This window comes from Dermacentor andersoni, chromosome 6, assembly GCF_023375885.2.
Source record: "Dermacentor andersoni chromosome 6, qqDerAnde1_hic_scaffold, whole genome shotgun sequence".
Lineage (NCBI taxonomy): Eukaryota > Metazoa > Arthropoda > Arachnida > Ixodida > Ixodidae > Dermacentor > Dermacentor andersoni.
Genome location: NC_092819.1, coordinates 172,608,085 through 172,632,818, shown reverse-complemented (window position 1 = coordinate 172,632,818; position 24,734 = coordinate 172,608,085). Strand labels below are relative to the sequence as shown.

The 24,734-nt window shown below is 43.4% G+C and overlaps 1 protein-coding gene and 1 long non-coding RNA gene across 2 annotated transcripts in view; one reads left to right on the top strand and one right to left on the bottom strand.

Annotated features, from left to right (window-relative positions):
* The window catches only part of LOC129382702 (uncharacterized), a 674,466-nt gene that overhangs the window by 621,520 nt on the left and 28,212 nt on the right, over positions 1-24,734 (bottom strand). The window lies entirely within an intron of this gene.
* LOC126523713 (uncharacterized) lies at positions 839-9,302 on the top strand. Its single transcript, XR_008610753.2, has 3 exons — positions 839-1,136; positions 4,391-4,581; positions 5,666-9,302. It is a non-coding gene; the product is annotated as an uncharacterized lncRNA (long non-coding RNA).

Genomic DNA, 24,734 nt, shown 5'->3' with positions numbered 1-24,734 from the left:
TGCGACACCCATCCACGCACTATACGTCTCGGCTCACCATCGTACACTGCCTTTAACGCGCACAGCCAACGGCGTAGGATAGGATCTTATCGCACTTGACTATATGCGTAAGCTCACGGCAACACCGACAGATATATTTCGGTGGTTGTGTCCATATAATTGCTATCGCAAAATTCGCAATAAATAGAAAATGTTACTAAGGACCAACCACGCTGCTTCTCTATGTCGTGATAGAGCGGTGAACTATAGTTTTAGAAAATGTGTTGCTAAATCTCCGCCAAATGAATACGCTCGCATTTGGTGACAGCGGCACACAGTCGCAAGAACTTGTGGAGGAAATACCGGAGTTCTGGCAGCTTCAAGTGCACTAGATCATTCAGTAACATGGGCGGCTTTGTAGTTCTACCTTACATCAGAGCAAACTGCACTCCACAGAAATCAAGGGCAGCCGCACCGTTATAGCTAAGTAAATTAAGGACAATTACGCCGCGTCTTCACACTTCGACCACGCTCCGACAGCCCAACGATAGATATTTCAAACGCAACCATACTCGGACGAGCAAATTTTTCTTCTGCCAAGTGAACGTAGCGGGTATTTCAAGACGCGTGTTAAATTCATGGTTGTTTCATTCATGAACATTACTTAAGTGACGTAAATTATCAGTGAGCAAAACAGCTTTTATCTCAACGCGAGGAAACAAAACCGAAACTAGCGCAACTGTTTTGCTCAGTTGTGCAGATAGAAAATGATCCAAAGCCGAAGCCGTCAATAGCATGACGCCATTTTACAGTTGCGCTGCATCACGCGCGAGTACGTTGTCGTTGAGTGGTTCTAAAATCGCTGCGTGAGGGGCGACTGCAACCAGGCGTTGCGGCAAGTTACGGTGGGAGCTTCTGTCCGTGCTGTGTGATTGCGACGAGGGGGACCGCCGCCAGCAGCAGCGTGTCGCCGATTTCGTCTTTGCCGACATCGAGCAAGTGTAGCTCGCCGGACCGTCACAAGCGCCCGAAGTGCTGCGATTTGCACTGCATCTTTCATTGTGATATGGGAGATTGCAACGGACAGAGACGACCAGATGCATACGAACGACTACCAGCGGGGAGTGACCTGTGCCATATTTCTCTTAACGTCTCAGGTAAGCATATCAGCTTTTGTTCCGAGTTTACAAACGGCGTGTACTCGGCCCTTCCGGTATGGCTACCTTTCGCGCCACGTTTCTCTTGGCAGTTCACAGACGTTTCTTAGGCATGCGTGCGCGTATGTATGCAAAAATACTACTGGCAGACGGAAGCCTCAGGAGAGCATCTGAAATTATTGCAAAGCTGTACTGCCAGGAGAAACACCGTTCTTAACGACTCTAGGGGCGAGTGGCCTGTCGCATCGAAAAATCCGTAGAATATCAAGTACTGCGTAACTTGAAGTGTAGATACAATACTCGCACCAGTGTGACTCTCGCTGGCGACGACAGGTAGTCGAAAAGACAGCTTGTGTATTCTGAAGATTTACTAGCGCTTTGGGTATATCACGGCAAATAATGAAAGCGCAACAACGCTGTATGGCAGTGTCGGGCGATGTGGGAGCACAGATATTTTAAGAGCGGTAAAGCTCAAGCGAACAGACAGAGCGCTTTAAAAGCGCTGAAACTGAACAAATTTTATGTGCATTTGGCTGTAAGTAGAAAACACATTAGCTTACAGTTTAATCCTATATATATAATGTATTATTTTTACGTAATCTTTATTTTCACAGTTGTAAATATTTAAAAGCATGAACTTGCTGCAGCATTTATATAGTAAATCCTACTAGGCTTACAAAACCTGGCTGTGTTATGTGGTGAAATTGTAATATTGCTACTGGGTTTTTTTATATTGAGTCCGGCGTTTTATGAAAAAAAGGATCCTCTTATTTGTAGTTGTATGTTAGTGCGTATATTTGCCAAGCAGAAATGAGTTGATTGCAAAGTTGTACCTTCCAGTGAGCTGCATATGAACCCAAGTTTATCCTGTCTTGGCTATTGTAATGTGCATACAACAATTTTAAGTATATACAGCTGTATTTGGCTTAGTCGCTGCAGCACATTTTGTAAAAGTAGAAGGCCATTTATTATTTTGCTGCTTCCATGCAGAAATACCTTTTTTCTTGTACCAAGAAATGCTGGCAGTATTGAATGAAATGAAGTGTGGTATATTTTTCTACTAACTTAGTAAAGGAAATTTCGTCTGCCGTGTATCAGAGATTAGTTTACCTTCTTGTACTAAACAATGCGTTATGTCCTCGGCTATGACTGTTGTCCTGTGTATTTTTATAATTTTGATGTGAATTTTATTTTAGGTATTCAAGAAATGGCAACAGCCAGAAGTCGCCATCTTATCCAGCACGTTATGTGTGAGACAAATTGTAGCAGGCACTTTTGCAATTCTCATTAGCATATGATGCTACCTGTTGTAATTTTTGTGTCCGCTTTCCTGTCTTTATGCATTTTAGTATTATTGTGCAAAGGGTAATAGTTTTACATTGAGACAGAGTAATCGCCCAAAGGGGAGACATGGCTGGAGAAGACAACACGCACAAGCCTCCTTTGTCCGTATCTCTATGTTGCGCAGTTACTCTGTCGTTATCTACCAACAAGCCCAAATTCCTCATCAGCTACATTTACTAATGATCTGTTATTACAATTTCATTGACATAACATTGAAAGTACAGAGGTACACAGGAAGAGAGACTTGACGTGATGAAGAGCCATAGAACAAGGAGCATCGCTGGAGCCAATGTTTCGACAAAGAGATTTTTCTCAAAACGTTGGGTCCAGTGAATTTTCTTGTTCTATCACTATTTACGGTTAAAAGAAAGCAGTATTGCTCTTGCTCAAGTATTATGCATTATAGAATAGAAATTAGCAGGATGAAATATCAGGAATGTCAAAATTCTTGTATATTCCAACGCTAGAGTGAAAGCCAGAAAAACAAGATGTAGAGAACCACATTGTTATTTTTCACTACCCAGTTTGGACAGCTTCATTCCGAGCTTGCACTTTGTTGCATTAACGACCACTGGAATTCGTTAATTGAATTAGCTTGGTGATTTACTTATGTTAAGAGATTTTGTACTTGTATTAATGCAGCTTCCATAATGCATGTAAAGAAATTTACAATAACATTTTAAGGTGGCAGGCTTGCAGTTGACTAGCAGATCACTTGATGGTATGAGCTCAGGTTTTAACCGCGCTTCCATGCACAAATCGGTTGCACATTTTTTTTTCATTGTTTGGATTTTCATAAACTTAAAGGGACACTAAAGTGAAAAATGATTTCTGCTGCATCAGTGAATTACCATTCTACAACACCAAAAATACCACTCTTACAACTATAAGACGTTTGGAAAGCCACGAAAAGCGCAGGAACTAAATACGGGTGTAGACGCCTACTTAAGTTCCCGCACCTGGGGGCTGTGATTTCTTGGATTTTGATGGCAACTTCTAGGGCCTACTAATTATATATAGCGGTACAGATCGACTACATTGTGTTCTAAAGGAACCAAATAACAAACATGGGAAGTTTCGGGAACCTTTATTCAGCTAACACAGCCCAAAGAATCCCTGACGTCACGCTGACGTACCGGCGCTGGGGTTTCGGCACGAAATTGAAATACTGATACTTGGGCCTTCATTTTCTCATCTAATAATCAAACTATTTTTTTGAAATGACTTCCTGTAGGGTTCTCAAACAATGCTTCATTAGTCTAAATTGATTTATTGTTTCACTTTAGTGTCCCTTTAAGTACTGTTTCTTTTATGGCGGGGTTCTAGTTGTGTCATCATCATCATCAGCCTGGTTACGCCCACTGCAGGGCAAAGGCCTCTCCCATACTTCTCCAACTGCCCCGGTCATGTACTAATTGTGGCCATGTTGACCCTCCAAACTTCCTAATCTCATCTGCCCACCTAACTTTCTGTCGCCCCCTGCTACGCTTCCCTTCCTTCGGAATCCAGTCCGTAACCCTTAATAACCATCGGTTATCTTCCCTCCTCATTACATGTCCTGCCCATGCCCATTTCTTTTTCTTGATTTCAACTAAGATGTCATTAACGCGCGTTTGTTCCCTCACCCAATCTACTCTTTTCTTATCCCTTAATGTTACACCTATCATTCTTCTTTCCATAGCTCGTTGTGCCGTCCTCAATTTAAGTAGAACCCTTTTCGTAAGCCTCCAGGTTTCTGCTCCGTACGTGAGTACTGGTAAGACACAGCTGTTATAAACTGCGTTAGTTGTGTATTAGGACCTAACTGTTTGCCTTTATTTGTATTGGTAGCCATGTTACACAGACAGCTAAATTTTTATTGTAAATCATGACGTGGTTGAACTAAGAACATTTGTGCAAATTTGTTGCAGGTACACTCTGGCGGCTCCTACCCCTGCGTCCTACCACCACCCTGTCCGGACTACGTCCACTAGGGAGTTGGAAGCCTTTGGCGGCATCTGCCACTGCATCCTGCCACCACCATGTCCCGACCACGTCCACTAGGGAGTTGGCAGCCTTAGTGATGATGCCAAGCAGGCTGACAGCAGACAGAAATATTCAGGTAAATACCTGTAATTAAGCGGCGTCTTTTTGAGTGAAGTGGCTTGTAGCCACTCAGCAATGAAAGAAGTAACTTCGAAGCAGTTTAGACTCCCTTCTGTCTGTGCAGGGATGCTCAAGTCTATGCATTTTGTCTTAGCTTCCAAGAGGCTGTGTGTATTAGACGAAACGCGATGCAAATTTTGAAACTACAAGAGACCAATGTAAAATTGTTTTCTTGTGTAACACAAAAACTACTTTGATAAAGCTTTACCAATTTAAAAACAATACAGTGTACTCTCATACATGGTATTTGGCATAAATTTACTAGGGCTGCCTCAATGGTAAGTAGGCCGATAGACGTACACCAAAACTGACTTCTTTTCCAAGTTCATCCTCCTCTATCTGCTCTGCTGCATATTTTATCTTTCTGAAACCAGTTCTTGCACCCCGCACAAGTCCTAAACACATAGATTACATAAATTTACTGCTTTTGCTGTAGGTCATTTTTGTGAAAATAAAGTGAATAAGCCATTTGATCCATTTTTAATCGGCCATAATAAAATGAGCATTGGCTAATAAGCAGTTAAGTTTTTGGTGTAAGGCCTCTTCATTGTCGTTAAAAATTTGGCCCTCTTAACGAAGGAACCAATCTTTTGGCTATGCCATTTGATGATGCATGTTTGGTGCGTTACACAAAATGTGACATTGTGTTTACGCCAATGAAATTTTTTTTTGCTTTAAGTATTGTGTGAAATTGAGATTTGTTCTATATTGAAGGGCCCTCAGTTTTCAAAAAGAAATTCCAAGTGGTCATATGCTAGGTTGGAACAGCTGGCATGGAATAGCCTACTGACACAAATAGGGAGGGTCGTGTACACTTGATCTTATGTTAAGATACTATTATTGATCTAGAAAAGACAAAATGAAGGATTTCATCCTACAAGCAGCTTTTCACATTCATTTACACTTTTGCACATTTATATACCTGAGTCTGGTGACTTGTGTCTGTTTTCATCATCTGCTATGTGCAGATTGTGAACTTCAGATTTGCCCTATGGTGCAGAATATTTTGGTGCTTATATATTTGGATCTGTGTTTTTCAGGTTGCCTTGAAATTTTACCCAAGCCATGCCACATACTCGGGCCAGGCCTCTTGCGAACTACATATAACCAGGCTCAACGCATCACTGTCGAGTGAGTCCGGAGATCAAGGAAACCTGCTGTGCAACCATCGCGCTACACTTGGTGACCCCTCTACGTGTTCTATCTATCCAAACAGCATCACCACCTGTTTCTTATCTTATCGATCACTTATCGAACCATGGATGAATGTTGGGGTGGAGTGATTTGAACAGACATTCTATTTGTCTCTTCAAATTCTTTGCAAATATTTCTATTATTATAATTCATATGCTTCTTTAGTACCTAGTTTTTAATAGTTCCTTTCTCGTAGAGTTCTGACCATCAACTCCTGCTATTATAATGTATACCTGTCTTTATGCCCCGTTTCTCATAGTTCTTTTGTACTTGTGGATGTAATTCATAGGTTCTTAATTCTTGTTGTACAGAAGGCCAAAATGCCAACTTAAGGTATTTTTTCTTCCTTTTATAATCTACAGCACTGCAATGTGTTCAAGAAATGTCACATAACACTGGCTCTGGTGCAGGATAAATTTAAGAGCAATATAGAGTACTTATCTCAAGCACCCGTTATTTTTGAAAAAACTCAAGGATATAGGAGCACAAGAAAGAAAATATTGATCTGGAGAAACATGGCTTCCCCTCATAAGTCTGGTAATAATGTGACTTCCCTTCACTGCAAAGATACTGGTACTCACATACAAGGTTTGAGACATGAAAGCTATGATACCCTTGGCATTTCTCAGTCTTATTTGCCACACTGACGAATGTCAAGGCAGCATAGGTTTCATGCACTCATTGGTTGTATTGCACCTTTTGAGCATTGCATTTCTCAAACACACAGGTTTACAGCAGTGCTTTAAATAGCAGATGTATGTCCTAATTTTCAGAATTTGTTAATGCAAGATTAACGCTACAGATCATGTATAAATAATTTTACGGACTTTATGTCCATGGATGCATGCTTCTTCTGATGACGAAGCAGTGCCATGTGGTCGGGGGATGAATGTCTTTATTTCAGATTTAAACATTGGCTGCCAGGTCTGGGTTAGTCTCCTACACTGAGTATTCTAGGTCACAGCCCATTTACTAGAGGAAAGTGAATTAAACTAGGAATTGTAAACACCAAAAGATCTTGTTCGGGACAATAATGTGACAATCAGCAAGGTTCTTTGTGCATTCATTTCCAAATTTGTGAGATTATATTTTGACTGGTTTCACTAACGCGAGAACAAATATTTGTTTGTTCTCACACTAGAGTTGGCTGCCCCCATTGCCACACAGCCCCTTTACAGGGTAAAAATTCAGTGTATTAATAGGCTCTTTTTTGGTTTTGCGCACTCAGTGTTAAGGGATCCAAACGATGACATACAACAGAATGCAGAAAAATGACTAAGGAATACAAGCAGGGCGTGGGGCGTTTTAGGCAGATGCGTGCATGTGCTATTTATAAAACTCCCTATGGTATGCCTGAAGGCATTTTCTAACCCTTTTGAAGAAACACTAACACCCACTTATTAAGGGGAAATGCTTCTCGAAACAACTTTTTTTAATTATTCGTACTAGAAGTTTGAATATACTGCCATTCATAGGGAGTTTTATGTAGATTTGAATTGTCATTGGTTTTTGTATAGCTGGTGTTTTTTAGTTATGTCCTACATAGTGGCAAAATATTTTTATGCGCACTTTTGTGTAAATATTTCCCAATTATTTTTTCAGGCAACAATTTTTGGTAATAATGGTATTCATTGCAGAAAGGGCTAGTACATGGCATTTAATAAAATAGGTATTGGTCTGTAGATTTTCTGTCTTCAGCATTTGTTCTGTTCCACAGCTGTTTCTTGGAATCTGAAATGATGTACCCATCTCTTTGTTAGCGATAAACAGGGAAATCTGTCAGTATGTTTTGTTTAAAATGGAGCTGATCAACCCAATAGTTTGGCTATTTGCTAATTATAAATTACAACACTAATAGTACAGGACCATAAAAACAGATTGATGCTGAATAACAACTGTGCCCAGCTACATCCACACAGCTGTGCCACACAATGTGCAGGTGTTCAGAAGAGCCAAATGCCCCAGAGAGAAAGCAAGAGTAACTTATTGTTTGTCATCTTGTAAAAGCAGATTATGCGCCAGATGTAATGTATGCTCGGTAAATGCATAAATCAGTCATGTGAGGTGTCTCACCTCAGGTTGCAAGTTCGAACTTCTTGTAATCTTGCTTGTTTTTATTTTGTTTCCTTTGTGAGCATGAGTGACTTAGTTGCCTTGGCACATATTGTCAAAACTGTTTCTTCACTGGGAATCGCAAAATTTCAATTACACATAATATTCCCAGTTACTAATATGGTAGACTTCGAGCTTAATTCTCTTATCTTTCATATGTTTATCTACGAAATAGTTTTATCATTCATTGAAATATATCCATGAAATGCACAGTGGGATCCCAAATTATAAATATCTGTTCTTGCTTTCCACCCTGCTCTACAACATAATGAAGATACAAAGCAAAACTATAAGTTTGCAATTGTCCCCCATAACCAGAGTTTCGCTTGAATTTGAAAAACAAAATTTACATCCTGCTATGGTGTGAGAGTTGCTTTGGGCACCAAGTGAACAGCGTAGCACCTGTGCTAGAGTACACAACAAAGCAGAAAATCGCACCAGATTGGAATGGCAGCGGTAAGTTAAGAACAGATGTTTTATTTCGCGCACCATTAATGTGGCTTATCATCTGCTCCTGTTTTATTTTGTGGGAACGCATACATTGGGAAGACAATTTTTTGTACCAATCTTACCTTAGCGGGACACCAGAGAAAGGTAGAAATCAAGAATAGGTATTCACACTTTGTTGCCCACAGTGTATTATCTGGATGTGTTTCACTCTGCAAAAGACTACTGTGGTAGATAATCATAAAGACAAAGACAAAAGAATTAAAAATGGTATGTGTCAGTCATCTTTCCGTGACCTCCAGTGTCTATAGAAACACTTCTTTCTGTATATGTGCCAAGCCGTTGGGTGGCTTTACGTAACTCAGTCATGCTTTCCAAGTTAAAAATCGGAATAAGGACAATCACAAGAACATCATATGAGGGATTTGTAAATGCGGCACCTTATGTAACTTATTTATGTATGTGCTGAGGGTAGATTACAGCCAGTGCATAATATGCTCTTACAGGATAACTTGTGATGATTAAAAAAAGCCTTCCTCACATCTTCCTCCTTGTTTCTTTTGGATCATGGTGCACCATGTGTATTGTTACAGCTGCGTGCATGCAGCTGGGTATAGTTTGTTTGTGTGTTCTGCTTCTTCCCTTGCCCTCATTATTCATGTGCTATCTTTGCCGTAACAAAATACAGCTACCTGTGCTACATACTTTGTCAACGTGTTTGCATTATGGCAAGTTTTGTATTAGTGGTTATTGCAATCTGTGAAATTGTCTGTGTCAGCTATCATGCTTCGTCTTGGAAAAGTATGTTATAAATAAACAATTAGTATAAATGTTGCTGTATTTATTTTGTAATATTATCTTGTGAAGCTTTTATACACTGTTGCATGTTGTATGACAGAATAAAATTGATGCACAACTTTTTAATGTGGTATTTTTCAGATCAATTTTCAACTGACGCTAACGCGCACAAGTTGTGAAGGAAAAGTGCAAACAAGAGTACCATAAGGTAAGACAGCTGTTTTTACTGTTAGATTGGATTATCAATTGCCAAGCAGTTGTTTTCAGCAAGCATAGTATAACGCATAGATTATGTAATCTAAGTTGGAATATTGTTTTTATTGCACTTGATTATCTGGGTCTCCTTTGTACATAGTGCAGCCTTTTTTATTTGTTATGTGTAGCTTACTTGCTTAAAATGTTAAGTCGTAAGTTCTAAATAATAACACGTCTCGAAGAACAGTGAAATAGGTTTAACTGATAAATGTTTTGACATTAGAGATTTGTGCAGTGCGGAATTGAACTTCTACATGAGTTACATAATATTTTGGGGTCTCATTATGGTTCTGAGTTGCATTGGAGTGTCATGCATATGCACCTGCGGGCAACATATTGGATGTTTAAGACTGTTTTGCATGGTTGGCTATTGATTCCAGTCTAATAGTAATGAGAACTATCTTGCTTTCATGGTGATTCTGTGCTGACTAATGCATTTTAATTTTCCAGAAGACGACAAAGGGTGATGAAATGTTAACTTTTTGTTGCTAACCTGCCATGTCCTTTTTGGCAAGTTTGCTATGGGTTCTTTCTTATATGTTGTCTTTTTACAGTATTCATCTTGAGAACTAGCCGTAGTCGTGTGTACTTACAGCAAAAGTTGGCGACACGTTTTTAAAAGCGGCTCGACACTGCCATCCGAGAGTCAAACGACTTACACGGATTAGTTATTTTACTCTATCTGCAAGAGTCCTGCACCACGCACTAAGGGTAACTTGACACACACTACTGGAGTCATCAGACTCATCAAGAATAGTTACCCGAATCCTTCAGCAGTGGTCATGTGAACCTTTATCTTGAGTCGTCTGACTCATGCAGAATAGTTAACGGACTCCCTCAGCACTAGTAGTGTAACCCTTTTGAGAGGGTTAGGAGACTACTACAAGAGAGTGTGCATGACTATTGGGTGTGGAGTCACGTAACCACCTTGTATCGAGCACAGATAGTGTCGGGACTCTCTTCCGAAAGAGAGTTCGGGTGTCTCCCACAAAGTGTGTCGTATACGTGGCGAGTCCAGACTCTCCAAAAAGAGTAAGAGGTACTCCTTTTTTTCTTAGTGTGCAACTCGGGAATCGGCCTAGAAGAAGTAGTAAAACATTCGGTAGGCTCGCACGCTCTCAGACCCGAGCAGCTAGATGAGCTAAAAGGGGTGTTAGGGGAATATATCGACAGGTTCAGCGATCGGCCGGGTAGAACCGAATAACGCATGAAATATAGCTGACATCAACCGAACCCGTAAGATTAAAGCCTTACAGAGTGTCTCCAAGACAGAGAAATTATGGAGGCAGAGATACAGCGCATGCTGGAGTTGGGAGTTATTGAGCCCGCTGAGAGTGACTACACGTCACCGCTAATACTGGTAGAAACCCCTAACAAGGACCCTCGTCCTTGTGTTGCCTACAGGAAGTCAAATGTCATCACTAGGGATCAGCTGTACCCGATACCCAACATTGAGGAACGAATTGCAAGAGTTAGTCCTGCTAAATAAATTTCAACTATATATCTCGTGCGGCGGTACTGGCAAGTGCCCCTTTCAGAAAGTGCCAGCCGCTATGCCGCATTCCTCTCACCTGTAGGCACTTTTCGCCCTCTCGCACTCAGCTTCGGGCTGAAGAACGTGCCATTTAGCTTCTCTAAGTTAATGGATATTGTCCTAAAAGACTTCCAGGAGTTCGCCTTGCCATATCTTGAGCAATTTTTTCGGATAGCTGGGAACAACACGTACCTTACCGCAAACAGGTATTTTCACGGTTGAATGAAGCCGGCTTAATGATGAAAGCGGAAAAGTGTAGGTTTGGTTGTTCACAGGTGACCTATCTGGGCCATGTTGTCGGCCAGGGCACGAGACGGCCGGCCGAGCTGAAAATAGCTACGATTGAAGAATTTTCTCAGCTGTGCACGAAAGCAGATCTTTGTTCATTTTTGGGACTTGTGGGTACTATCAACGGTACATTCAAAATTACTCGCAAATGGCAAGTCCATTAACGGACGCCCTCCGAAAGGGAGCACCGAGTAGCGTACACTGAGATAAAGACAAAGCGAACGCTTTCCAAGGTGTGAAAACGCTATTGGTTTCTCCTCCTCTGCGTCGCGTGCCAGACTACACAAAGGCGTTCATACTTCAATGCGACGCAAGCGACAGAGGTATGGGCGTGGTACTTAGGTAGGTGACGATAACGAGGAGCATCCTATCCTCTATGCCAGCCGTAAACTAAATGTAAGAGAGGAAGCCTACAGCGCTTCAGAGAAGGAATGCGCTTGTTTAGTTTGGGCCTCCCAGAAGTTGTCGTGTTACTTGTATGGAGCGAAGTTCATCTTCAATACCGACCACTGTCCTCTGACGTGGGTCAATCAAACGTCATACAAAAATGGCCGCTTGCTTCGATGCAGTCTCACTCTCCAAGAGTACAACTTCTCCGTTACATATACCCCGCAGGGGCGTCTGCGTCAGGAGGCGTTTGGTGTGTTGCGACACCACGTACCCGAGCACACGAGGGTTGGCCCCTCCCGCGTCTAACCGTGCGCGGCTCAGCCGTGTCCGGGGAAAAGGAGATCGTGGGGTTGAGCCGATGCTGGGCGTTTGCACCTTTACGGCCCCTCGGCGGAGGCAACACACCTCTTTGGCCTCGGCTTCACGTAGACGGCACCTCTGGACTGACCCACCAGGGGGAAATCGGTAGTTGCCTTTTCCTGTCTCTCTCTCTTTTAAAACTTCGTCTTTCTCTCTCACTTTCCACCTGTCCTGTCTTCTTCTCACTTCTTTTACTTCCAATTCTCCAGGCAGCAAGGGTTAACCTGGTGTAGTTCATCCAACCTTGGATCTATTATATTGGGTTACAGTAGCTATGTACAGCTGGCGTCTGCGTTTCCTTCGGGTCTCGCAGCATCTCCTTGTTGGGCTCGGTGGTGGGTGTCTGGCATAGCTGCCGAAATGTTATAAGTTATTTATGGCTTTAAGCACCTTTCCCCAACTTCCTGATCGCCCACTTTCGAAAAGAGGGCGCACCGAAGAAACTTTTCAATTTTTTGCCCAACGCAAGGACTCGTTCCCATGCTACCACGTCATACATAGTCAGTGCCCTGGTAAGACAGTAAGAGCCCTTTCACCATTCACCGTTGCGAAAGTTCTCACCGACCGTCTAGGTCCTGGATACAAAATCACAAAAATGGCTATCGGCGACCTGCTGCTTGAAGTACGTGACCAGCTCCAACATGAAAAGATTTCAAATAATGTGGCTTTTGGTGATGTCGCAGTGACAGTGACGCCACATCGCTCTATGAACACATCGAGAGGTGTGGTATCAGATGCCGATCTTTTGAACCTGAGTGAAGAAGAACTACGCGAAGGATGGAAGGAACAAGAAGTTGTCAAAGTACAAAGAATAACAATCAAGCGCGACAACAAAGAAATTCCTACAAAACATCTCGTTCTCACGTTTGCTACAAGTGTTCTGCCAGAATCTCTCGATACAGGATACACAAAAACACGAGTAAGACCATACATTTAAAATCCACGTAGATGTTTCAAATGTCAAAGATTTGGCCATGGCTCACAAAGCTGCTGAGGCCGTCTCACTTGCGCAAAATGTGGGCAAGAACACGCTTCCGACACCTGCACTGGCGCACTCCACTGTGTGAACTGCGACGGTGATCACGCCACATATTCCCGATCATGTCCGACGTAGAAAAAAAAAGGATATTATTACACTGAAAGTTAAAGAGAATGTATCGTTTCAAGAAGCGCGGAAACGTGTTTCATTCATTCATACCGCAGGCTATATTGGTGCGGCGCGTAAGGGGGCAACGCCGCAGCAGACTCCGGCATCTGCCCGGCCCACAAAGAGTGTGGCCGAGGTTGTGCCACCAGCCCCCTCGGCGATAGCAGCGAGCGCTGCCTCGCCGTCACAGAAAGAAGGCCCATCGACCTCAGGGTTGGTAGGCACGAAGGTCTCATCTGCTCAGGTGAAGCCTTCCCGACAAACGCGCCGCTCACAAGAGCGGACGTCCAGTGCCTCTCAAGAGGCAATGGACACTACTTCAAGCCAGACGGCGCAGCAAACGCCCAAGGACCGCCGCCAGTCTCAGGACTGCGGCAAGAAAGACAAACTCCGCATTACGGGGCCTAGGAAGGCCCTGTAATCTAAATCAATTTTCCTCTCTAAACACACAGTACACACACACACACACACACACACACACACACACACACACACTATTAACTATGGAGACACAAATATTACAATGGAACGTCAGGGGTCTCCTACACAACCTCGATGATGCCAAGGAACTCTAGCGTAAATATAATACAACGGTGCTGTGTGTACAAGAGGCCCATTTAAAACTTACACAGACAGGCTTTCTACCACAATTTAACATTTTTCGCAAAGACCGTGACGATGCTTTCGCTTCGTCCGGTGGTGTCGCGATTATAGTTGATAAGCATGTAGCATGTCAGGCCTTGGAACTCAAAACGCCTCTTCAGGCAGTTGCGGTTCGAGCCTTACTGTTAGGTAAACTCATTACAGTCTCTTCTGCGTACATACCACCCTACTATCGACTCCAAGGAACAGAATTTCTTAGTCTAATCGATGAGCTGCCTGAGCCCTACGTACTCGTTGGGGATTTCAACGCGCACCATACTCTCTTGGGAGACTCCCGAAGTGATGTCAAAGGCCGCTTAATAGAAATTTTTTTTTGTTTCTTCAGGTGCATGCATATTAAATAAAAAAGCCGACATTCTATAGCACAGCACATGGCACTTACTCTGCGATTGATTTAGCTATCTGCTCGGCTACACTTGTACCATGCCTAGAATGGGAGGTAGTCAAAAACCCATATGGGAACGATAATTTTCCTATCTGCCTCAAAACGTTTGAACAAAATGAATTCCTACCACACCCCCCTCAATGGAAAGTTGCATCCGCAGATTGGAAGAAATTTGAGGAAATCCCCCAGATGCAGCGATATGCTTTTAAAGATTTTAGTGTGAACGATGCTATCGCTTATTTTACCACTTTTATACTTGACACTGCAATAGAGTACATTCCGCAAACGAAGGGGACTACAAAAAAGAGGCGCGTGCCGTGGTGGAATGAGCAATGCAAGAATGCGCGTAAGGAGCTAAACAAAGCCTGGCGTTTACTACGTCAATCTCCAACGGCAGAAAACCTCATCAACTTTAAGCACGTGAAATCGAAAGGCAGACGAACACGTCGTATCGCTAAAGGAGAAAGTTGGGAAAAATACGTCACAAGCAGAAATTCCTATACACAAGAAGCAAAAGTCTGGAACAGGCTAAGAAAATTAATTACTCGACAAACCTACAACATGCCTTTGGTTGATGATGAAGGCCACCGCCTTCAAGATCAGGCGAACACTCTGGGAGAACACTTCGAGCGAGTTTCTAGCTCTGCGAACTACTCGCAGTCATTCCAGCAACAAACAGATAGCTGAAAGTAAGGCACTGAACCGTAAGGCTAGCGGGAGTGAACCGTACAATCATCCTTTTAGCATTGCTGAGTTCGGAGCTTCCTTGAACGGCTGCACGAAATCGGCACCAGGAGCCGACAGAGTCATCTACATAATGATAAAACATCTTCACCCTGATACGCAGATGGCTCTATTGTCAATTTTCAACACTATCTGGGAAACAGGAGACATTCCCTTGGCATGGAAGGAGGCGATTGTGGTCCCTGTCTTGAAACAAGGTAAAGATCCGTCCTCTGTGACAAGCTACCAGCCCATAGCACTCACAAGTTGTCTATGTAAACTCTTTGAAAGAATGATTAATGGCAGGCTCTTACACTTCCTTGAATCAAACAAGCTCCTTGACCCATATCAGTGTGGTTTTAGAGAAGGTCGATCGACTACAGACCACCTCGTTCGCATCGAAGCACATATTCGCGACGCTTTCATACACAAACAGTTCTTTCTTTCTGTATACTTAGACATGGAAAAGGCTTACGACACCACGTGGCGGTATGGAATTCTACGTGACTTATCAGAATTGGGCATCCGCTGAAAAATGCTTAATGTAATCGAAAAGTATTTATCGAATCGCACATTCCATGTCGGAATGGGAAATGTTCTCTCGAAACCATTTCTACAGGAAACTGGGGTACCGCAGGGTGGCGTGCTTAGCTGCACACTTTTTCTCATAAAGATAAATTCCTTGCGCTCATCAATACCTCGTAGTATATTTTATTCAGCATATGTTGATGACGTTCAAATTGGATTTAAGTCATGTAATCTCGCTATCTGCGAGCGACAAGTACAGCTTTCTTTAAACAAGGTGTCTAAGTGGGCTGATGAAAATGGCTTACGCTCAATGTCAGCAAGAGTACCTGTCTTCTTTTCACTCAAAAAAGAGGTCTCATAGCAAATCCTGAAGTTGAACTTCAGAGACAGCACATACTTGTGAGCACAGAACACACATTTTTAGGCGTTATTTTAGACACTAAATTAACCTTTATTTCACACCTGAAGTACCTAAGAAACAAATGCCTAAAAACCATGAACATTCTAAAAATTTTGTCACACACAACGTGGGGTAGTGATAAGAAATGCATCATGAATCTTCACAAGAGCCTCATTCGAACACGCTTAGATTATGGGGCAATAGTTTTTCATTCGGCTAGCCGTAGTGCATTGAAGATGCTGGATCCTCTCCATCACCAAGGTATCCGCCTGGCGACCAGTGCCTTCAGGACAAGCCCTGTGGAGAGTCTTTACGTTGAAGCTAATGAGTGGCCACTTCATCTTCAGAGGTCGTACTCAAGTTTTGTGTATTTTCTGAAGGTAAATGCAAACCGTGAACATCCCTCTTACCCAAGTGTAAGCAACATGACATCTGCAACTTTATTTAATAATCGACCGGCAGTTAGAGAACCCTTCTCACTGCGTGTACGGAAACTCAGTCAAGAAATGGATGTTCCACTTTTTGAAAATCCCCTTATGGCTCCTGTCATGCTATGTCCGCCATGGCAATGGCAGCTCATTGAGTGTGATACTTCGTTCGTTGAAATAACGAAGAACGCTCCCCAGGTACGCATTGAAATGCACTTTCTTGAACTTCAGTCGAAGTACTCTTGCCAGAAATTTGACACAGATGCCTCAAAGTCGCCTGCCGGAGTTTCGTATGTAGCCGCTGGCCCATCATTTTCAGACTCTAACGTCCTGCACTCAGAAACAAGCATATTCACTGCTGAGGCATATGCTGTACTGACAGCTGTTAAAAATATCAAGAAATGAAATTGCAAAAGGCCATTTTATTCACAGACTCCCTTAGTGTCGTAAAATCCCTAATGTCACTCCAGAAACGCAACAATCAAACACTCAATGAGCTATATTCGCTCCTGTGCGCAGCATATGGATCTAGTCAACACTTCATAGTATGTTGGGTACCTGGGCACAGAGGCATCAAGGGCAACATGCTGGCAGATGAAATTGCCACATCCATTGCAACGAAAGCTGGCAGCTGTTCCGTAGGTATCGCTGCCTCAGACTTAAAGCCTTTTCTGCGCAAAAAACTTCGAAGGCATTGGCAACACATGTGGGACACCGAAACCTCGAATAAACTCCATTTGATCGAGCCACAATTAGGAAATTTGCCACCGATAACGAAAATAAGGCGAATTGAGGTCATTTTCTGCCGCCTTCGGATAGGCCATACGTATGGCACGCACTCTTATCTCTTGACCGGTAGCGAACCTCCCATATGCTGTAGATGTGGCGGGACACTAACCGTCCTCCATGTCTTGCTGGAGTGTAGAGAAATGGAAACTGAAAGGAAAAAACACTTTTCTCTAGCCTACCGGCAGAACATTCCTTTTCATCCTGCAATGTTTCTTGGTGCTGACCCATTTTTTCACAGAAAGTTTTTAACTTTCTGCAAGATGTTAAATAATTGCAAGTTATAGGCCGAAGAGATTCGTAGCACAGCATCTTACTAGACGCTGCTGCTGCGATAGTAGCATTTTGTAGAGCACGTGCCTACAGGCCCTTGCATTTGAGGGCCTCTTGAGGCAATAGTGCAATTGACACACACATAATTTATTCCCTCCTTCCATCAGAACATATCTTTTAAATTCATAGTACATCTGAAAAGTCATTGTGACAATTTTAATAGATATATATTTATTTTACGATTGTTTTTAAGCCCCTATACAGCCAGACCCCATTGTTATAGCCAACCACAACGCCATTGATCATTATTTGCATCATTGACTCCATTAAAACATTGCTTGGCGCTCTTTGGCCATGAGTGGCCCTTGCGCCATAAAACCCCACACATCATCATCATCATCATCACCCGTTAGATATAAGAAGGGAAAGTTGCATGGCAATGCGGATGGTTTGAGCAGGCTAATTTGAATTCAGCGTTTGAGGGTCCCGCCTAAATGTTAGGGTTACTACTGTTAATTTTGTTAAAGAAGATCCCCTCTCATTTAGCAGGATTCCCTTCATGAATGCTGAATTTGGCAGCACGAAATTGCTTCAAAAATTGGCATAGCGGAATGCAGCATTTTTTCTTTCTGCACTTATGTTTCTTTAAGTCTAGTGGGTCTAAAGTGAGACCCAGGATACGTCATCTCGGCGCAGAGCCGTGTTGTGGGGTTCATTTTGCAGTTGCCTGTCCTTGTTGGATGTTTTGGGGCGGTGACATCATTACACAAGTGGCTACTGCGAGCCAAGACATCACCCCCTGGCCACCAGCCGTTCTCTTCCTGCCCAGCGGTTATCAGCGCTGGACAGTCGAGACTTTCCGGGCCATGGAGGTGCTGTTGAAAACGGCCCAGCTGAAGTGCAAGTGTTGCCAGCCACTTGCGACAACGGGCTTCAACGTTTCCTAGAGTGCCGCCGCAAACCTCTAGCCACGACGCCATTGTGACTAATTGTGTTCGACAGGACAACTATTGTTACCGAACCCCCCCATGCGGACCTGATCTGCTATGAGTGGAGCAGTTGCCGCGGGAACGTCGTCGGAGGCTCCTTCCCACGCGCCGACCTAGACGCCAGACAATGTCTACTCGGGCGCACTGCGATGGTCCGCTCCGAGTTCTACGAAATCCGTGTAATGTCGGTTTCGGACTGTGAACCTGTGTGTGTGTGTGTGTGTGTGTGTGTGTGTGTGTGTGTGTGTGTGTGTGTGTTCGTGTGTGTCTGCAAACCGCCCCGCGGAGAGGCGGCGTGTTTACGATGACTGGACGAACGTCTCCGCCACCTTGGAATCGTGGGAGGACCGAGTGTTTATAACCGGTTGTTGTGCGGATGCTCGATACACTTTCTTAAGCAGTCATGTTAGACTGTGACAGTCTCTCAAGCAGTCGCGTTAGACTGACGTACTTTCTCTCGCAGTCATGCTAGACTGATGAACTGCATGTAAATACTGCAAATAAACCCTTATTCCTCGTTCTCGATGAGAAGCAGTCCTTCCCTTCATGAACGTCCTCAGCGTGGATAAGTTGGACGACGGCATGGGCCAGCTACCTTCTAATTGATGCCCGACTCCAATCTTGACAACGGATCACGAGCGATGGGATTGAACCCCCAATCATAACAATACCTTCTGTTACATAGATTGGAGATCTTAGTCACCGCTAGTTGCCTCAAGTACCGTGAATGGCATCCACACGCGTGTGTTTGTCCATTTTTTCATTTGCACCTTAAATAAACGAGGTACAAGTGCCACCCGAGACATCCCCTATGTGTCTTACATTTTAACGTGTTGTATGGATTGTAAATATGTCGATCGGCAAACAGCATCAGGAACAAGATCGAGTATGTTTGAATTACTTGTCGTATTTACTGGAGCAAATGATATCTCTTGAATACCCACGATTACATCATTCTCTTCAAACAGAGGTTTGTTGCAAGCGTTCAACCAGCCAGAAATCTATCACTCCTAAGAGTGCTGTCTACATGTTTGGACGTTACACGGTGGATCTAACGCCACCTAAAGAGCAGAAATAACAAACTTGGAGTTCCACCCTTATAGACCTCAGACTCTGCCCAGGGGGCGCTGCGGAAAAACCCGTCACCAGCGCCCCCATCGCCGCCTTGGCGCGAACTGAGTAGTGCAAGGAGAGCTGTCCGCAAGCGAAGGTGCATAGGCCACAATGGACCCTTCTCTTTCGTTTGTGTTGAGGCACGGTTTTTTAAAAATCAAGGACCTGGAAAGCTTCTTCCGTCCGTCCACGCTTCCGGAAAGGAATCTCAGCAGGGCGAAGTGCGTGTGCAATATAAAATAATGTCTCAGGTGTTATTTCGGCGCGCTGCAACTCGCAAGTGCAGAGAGCATCAGGTTTGTGTATCGGCATATGAGCATAAAAATCTAACCATACCAAATTGGTTCATATTGAATGTCTTGAACACAAGACTTAAGTATCTCCTACATTTTTATGTATTTTATCGTAATGTTTTGTCTCGCAATTATTTACAGAGAGTAAATCCTTTCATAGCCTTTTCCAGGGCAGCAAACAGAAAACGTTTTCCAAGGCAGCAAACAGCGTGCGGTCATAACGAAAGTAAGCTTCCTACAGTGCCTACGCGCTGCATCTTTCTTTCTCGCAGGAGCTACAGCATCGCTCAGTACCTTAATTTGAACTTTTCGCAGACGCTTCGAGCAACAAGCGCGCACAAATAAATGTAAATAAACGCGGCATTTTTTCTTTACACACGTGCGTTACTTCACAATTACTCATCCAGTGCTCCTACAGCAACTTTATTGCTCACATTTGAAAAACGCAGTCGAGCAGGCTCAGCACATTGCGAAGCATGCTTGTTGTATCGGCGCAGGACATACGAAATACCGAGAGTAGAAATTAGCTCGCGATACAACGATGCTCGAGAACAGTATTTTGAATTCATAAACGAGCCAAAATGTTTGGTTAAGCTGACCTGCCAAATCTCTCCGTTCCACTTGTTGAGTCAAGCGGAGACGGACGTCTGTTAAAAGGTGCAGACAACGATGGCACATAAGCAGGAGGGTTCGCAACGTTGTTTTTTCTGTTACCAACGAAGTGGCGGATACAGGTTCTTGAGTTTTCGCTTAGTTACCACGGTCCTCCGTCAGGGTTACGCAACACAATTACAGAAGAACGAAATTCTCGCACTTTCTCATGCGAGCCGCTGTGTTCTGGGGAATGCAAGTAATTTGATTACCCAACGAGTTGAACGGCCCGTATCCAGCGCTCTCGCCTTTCCCCTTCATACGATCGCGATGGAAATCGGTAAAACTGAACGTTGTTATTCCGTCATTCACGTTCATGGCAATTTACAACACAACAGTAGCGTCGATTGCGGGGTTTCTTCGTAGCGCACGGACCTATCGCGGTTGTCGTCGTTCCCGCCATCAGTCTGAAGAGAGAGCCAGCAATCGCTTTATGGCACTTCGGTGGCGCGTCCGACTATCGTAGAAATTCATAGCTCTCTGTCTGGCTGTTAAATGCGCAAAACACTCGCAATATGGACCAAAATCTAGTTAAATTCTTGTTTCGCAGTCACTAGCTGCATAGGCAACTTAGCAAGGGAGTCAGGCTTCGCACTACTCAATTACTGCCTCTTCGCACCGGCAGGTGGCGCTACGAGTCTTGCAAAACTCCAGAGTCTGACGTCCATTGCGAAACAGTGATGCGATAGCTGTAGCAATAATATGTGCAGCAATCTTGCACTGTTTTTCGTCGTCATGGTTGCAGTACCCATTCGCAGATGCTCGGAAACAATAACCTCTCGAGAATGCAAATTTGGCGAATCCCACGCACTCTTGTATCGCCGTTATGCGAAGCACTTTGCAGGCAGCTGGCTATGCAGCATTGTTTGGTGTTGCGCAAAGCGTCACTGATCGATGTCTTGTATAAATCCAGTACCTATGTGGGTACGACGCGTGCACGGCTAACCAGAAATAACGCGAGTGCGGGAGTTCGACCACACCAGCAAGACGACGACAAGGGTAACGACAATTGCACGATTTACACGAACGGTGTAATTGATGCAACCAAGTTACATGGAGATGTTAGATAAGAAACGATGAAGGGTCACTAACGGCAGCACGTAATGTCACGTAGATGACAGAAACGAGTGACTTGACGGCAATACAGTAGCACAATCTGAAGCCTGTGTCCTTCTATAGTGATTAGGAGGAGTGGCACGGTGCTGCTGCTCGCCTTCGCCGATCCAAGATGACACTGTGTACACGAGGAAAGAGCAGCACTCGATGTTTCATTGAGATGCATAGTGATGACGGGCCGTGAAATTGGGGCACGACACTCGGAAGGAACGAAGAGGTGGTCCTTTGCTCTCTGTCACCCGGAAATCAGCGCTCGTGGGAAGCTTGCTTTTCATTGGCTGTTTGAACGGATGGCACCCGGTGCTCTGCGGCCGATATGCTGGGAACTCGTTAGCAGCGTGCTACCTGGGACGCCGACAGCACGCGAAAATTACAGTCGAGAGTCGGGTACCGATGACGATGCAACAACCGTCACGAACATGTAGTCATTGTGGTCATTGGTCTAAGTTAGCTGGCAACGTGATCCACTGTGTCGCCATAGTTCTTGTCATGGTAATGTCATGCCTTGCAGGTATTCATGATGGATGTCATAAAGTTGTCATTCTTATCAGGTATGTCTTGACATTTATTGGAGTCATGTTGTGGCTTAAATATGGACCATGGTATTTATTCCAATCATTTTATGACATACATTGCATGACATGTCATTATTATCACACATTTATTACATGACACGCTAATCCTGAATATATCTGAGAAAAGAAATACATGCCATGTCAGTTAATCCATTAAATTCATGTAATTCATGACATTCATATCCTAACAGGATAGTTATTCCATTCATTTCCATTTTCTAATAAGATATTTACTGGGATCACCATGACATTAATAAAATTGAATGCATCACATGAAGGACATGATATAGATGTCATGACGTGACTCCCATGAATCCCATAAAAGAGATGATGTGATGGCATCGTAGGCATTCGCTTACCCGAGTGTTCATGAGGATATGTGCGGCGAGACGTGCGTGCATACAATCGCAACAATGACTTAAAATGACATCACCATGGATGTCTTGTTATCATTATAATGTCATGCAAATCATAGCATTTATGCCATGACACCCAAGTCATTATTGCGATTACATTTACGTTGCGTCAGTAATGCTAGGTCATATACGCATGTTTGGTAATTCATATTTAGATACACAAGGCCTTTTGTAGAATGTAAAAATATTTAGTAAAAAGGCTAAAAGCGCAAGGAACATGAAATTCCTGCAGAGGAGTTCCTACGCAATGCGGTCAAATATTGAGATTGCGGTGAAACTTTGAAAACTGCAAGATTATTCACGCACTTGCTACAAGTCGGAGGACCTTGTTGTGAAGTGTGTTCTATTCTTAACTGACAAACAAGTGCTTCTTATGTCGCTCTCCTTTTTCAGTTATCCGGATCCCTAGTTTTGGTTTTATCATGCGTAGCCTATTCAATACTCGTGTGTTCCATACTCCATGCCAATGCTTCCTCAGCTTGCGGCCCAGAAAAGACATTAGATCTTTGCCAAGGAATGTGACATTTGCGCCTTTGTCGCTAAAAGTTACCGACGTAGCGCTCTTGATATTTATATATCTTATGTACTAGCCCTACGTGAACATTTTGTCGATCATTCTTTATTAAATAATTTAACAGCGTTTTTCAGGTAGTTTGTGTTTTGCGTTTATTTTTGTGCATATTTCACATGTAGTCCATTGCTATGCCTCTTATCTATATCTCCTGTTCAATCGCTGTTTGCCTTGTAAAGGAAGCTGCGGGCTCTGGTCAAGTCCCATGCCTGTAAAGTGACTTTTACCTGCAGTCTCCTCCATCACTGATGGAAATAACAAAGTTATTGTTATTATTATTTTTATTATTATTATTATTATGAGCAGCTATATTACCATTGATATTTTTGTGGCCAGGCACCCAGCGGATGACAATAACTTGATTGCACATTTATACGGAGCACAACAAGCTGTACATCTCGCTAAAGACGGAGTTATGCTTTCGTGAACTAATTAGGGTCCTGACTAAATTTAATGAATCTGTAGACAGAATAGCCGCAGAGAGATTTGTGAGCCTTATGTGTTGAATAGTCGAGAGTATAGCGTAGGCTTCCGCTGTAACGATACTTGTGTGTGAATTTAGTGCGCCTATGTTGGAAATGAAAGTCACAGAGCTGCGTAAGAAACACCAGTAGAGGACTTCGAAGTGTCTGTATTGTATTTTGGGCAGGGGTTCTTGCCCTGGAGTTCACATAAAATTGAGTGTGTATGTGCATCCATCGCACGCTTTGATATTTCTACAAAATAGATGTAGCATTCAATGGTCTTCCATTCCGAAGGTGGAGGCAGGCAAGTGGACGTTCTGTAGAAGTGGGACGCCTGTGTCTTCAGTCAGTGCTTCCAAACGAAGGTTCAGTGGAGCCCTAATAGCTGGAGGGCTACGAAACAACCTGGCTGTAGACATTTCCTAAATAGATTAGTGACATAGACGCTTCCCATCTAATTTAACGTTGTGACGAAAGGAAAAGCTTACATATGCCCTTTGGCGATGTGGTGACCATGGATTAGATACCATATACAGGCTTCCTACGGGACTAGTCCTGAAAGCACTTGTAGCTAGCCGTGTACCCAAGTGGTGAATGGGATTTAGGATATTCAAAGTACTAGGCGCAGCAGAGTTATCTACTATAGCTCCGTAGTCGAAGAGGGACCTATGGGGCTTTTCTACAGGCTCAAAAGACACCTCTTGCCAATTCCCTAAGGTGTGCCGTATAATAGTTTCAGTAGATTCATTATCTTCAGACACCTCGCTCTGACATACCTAAGGTGAGGAACAAAAGTCAGTTTGGAGTCTCAGATACTTCCTAAAAAAATTATGTTCGCGGCTGACAGATGGCCCTTGTTCATTAGGCTAGAGGGCGTAGTGAGGCAGTATACCTCTCTCTATTGAGAAGAGAACGCATGTGCTTTTCTGACTGTTTAGTTGAAATGCATTCTCGTCAGCCCACTTAGATAACTTGTTTAGGCCAAGCTGTACATGTCGCTCACAGATAGAAATATTAGATGACTTAAATGTTGAGGGACGTCATCCACATGCACAGAATAAGACATTGTGCGTGGTGTGAGCCGGCATAGCAAGTTCATTTTTACAAACAATAGAGCGCAGCTCAGCACGCCACCTTATGGTACACCTGCTTTCTGTGCAAATGGACGAGATAAAACATTAACAACCCTGACACGATCGTTCGATTAGAG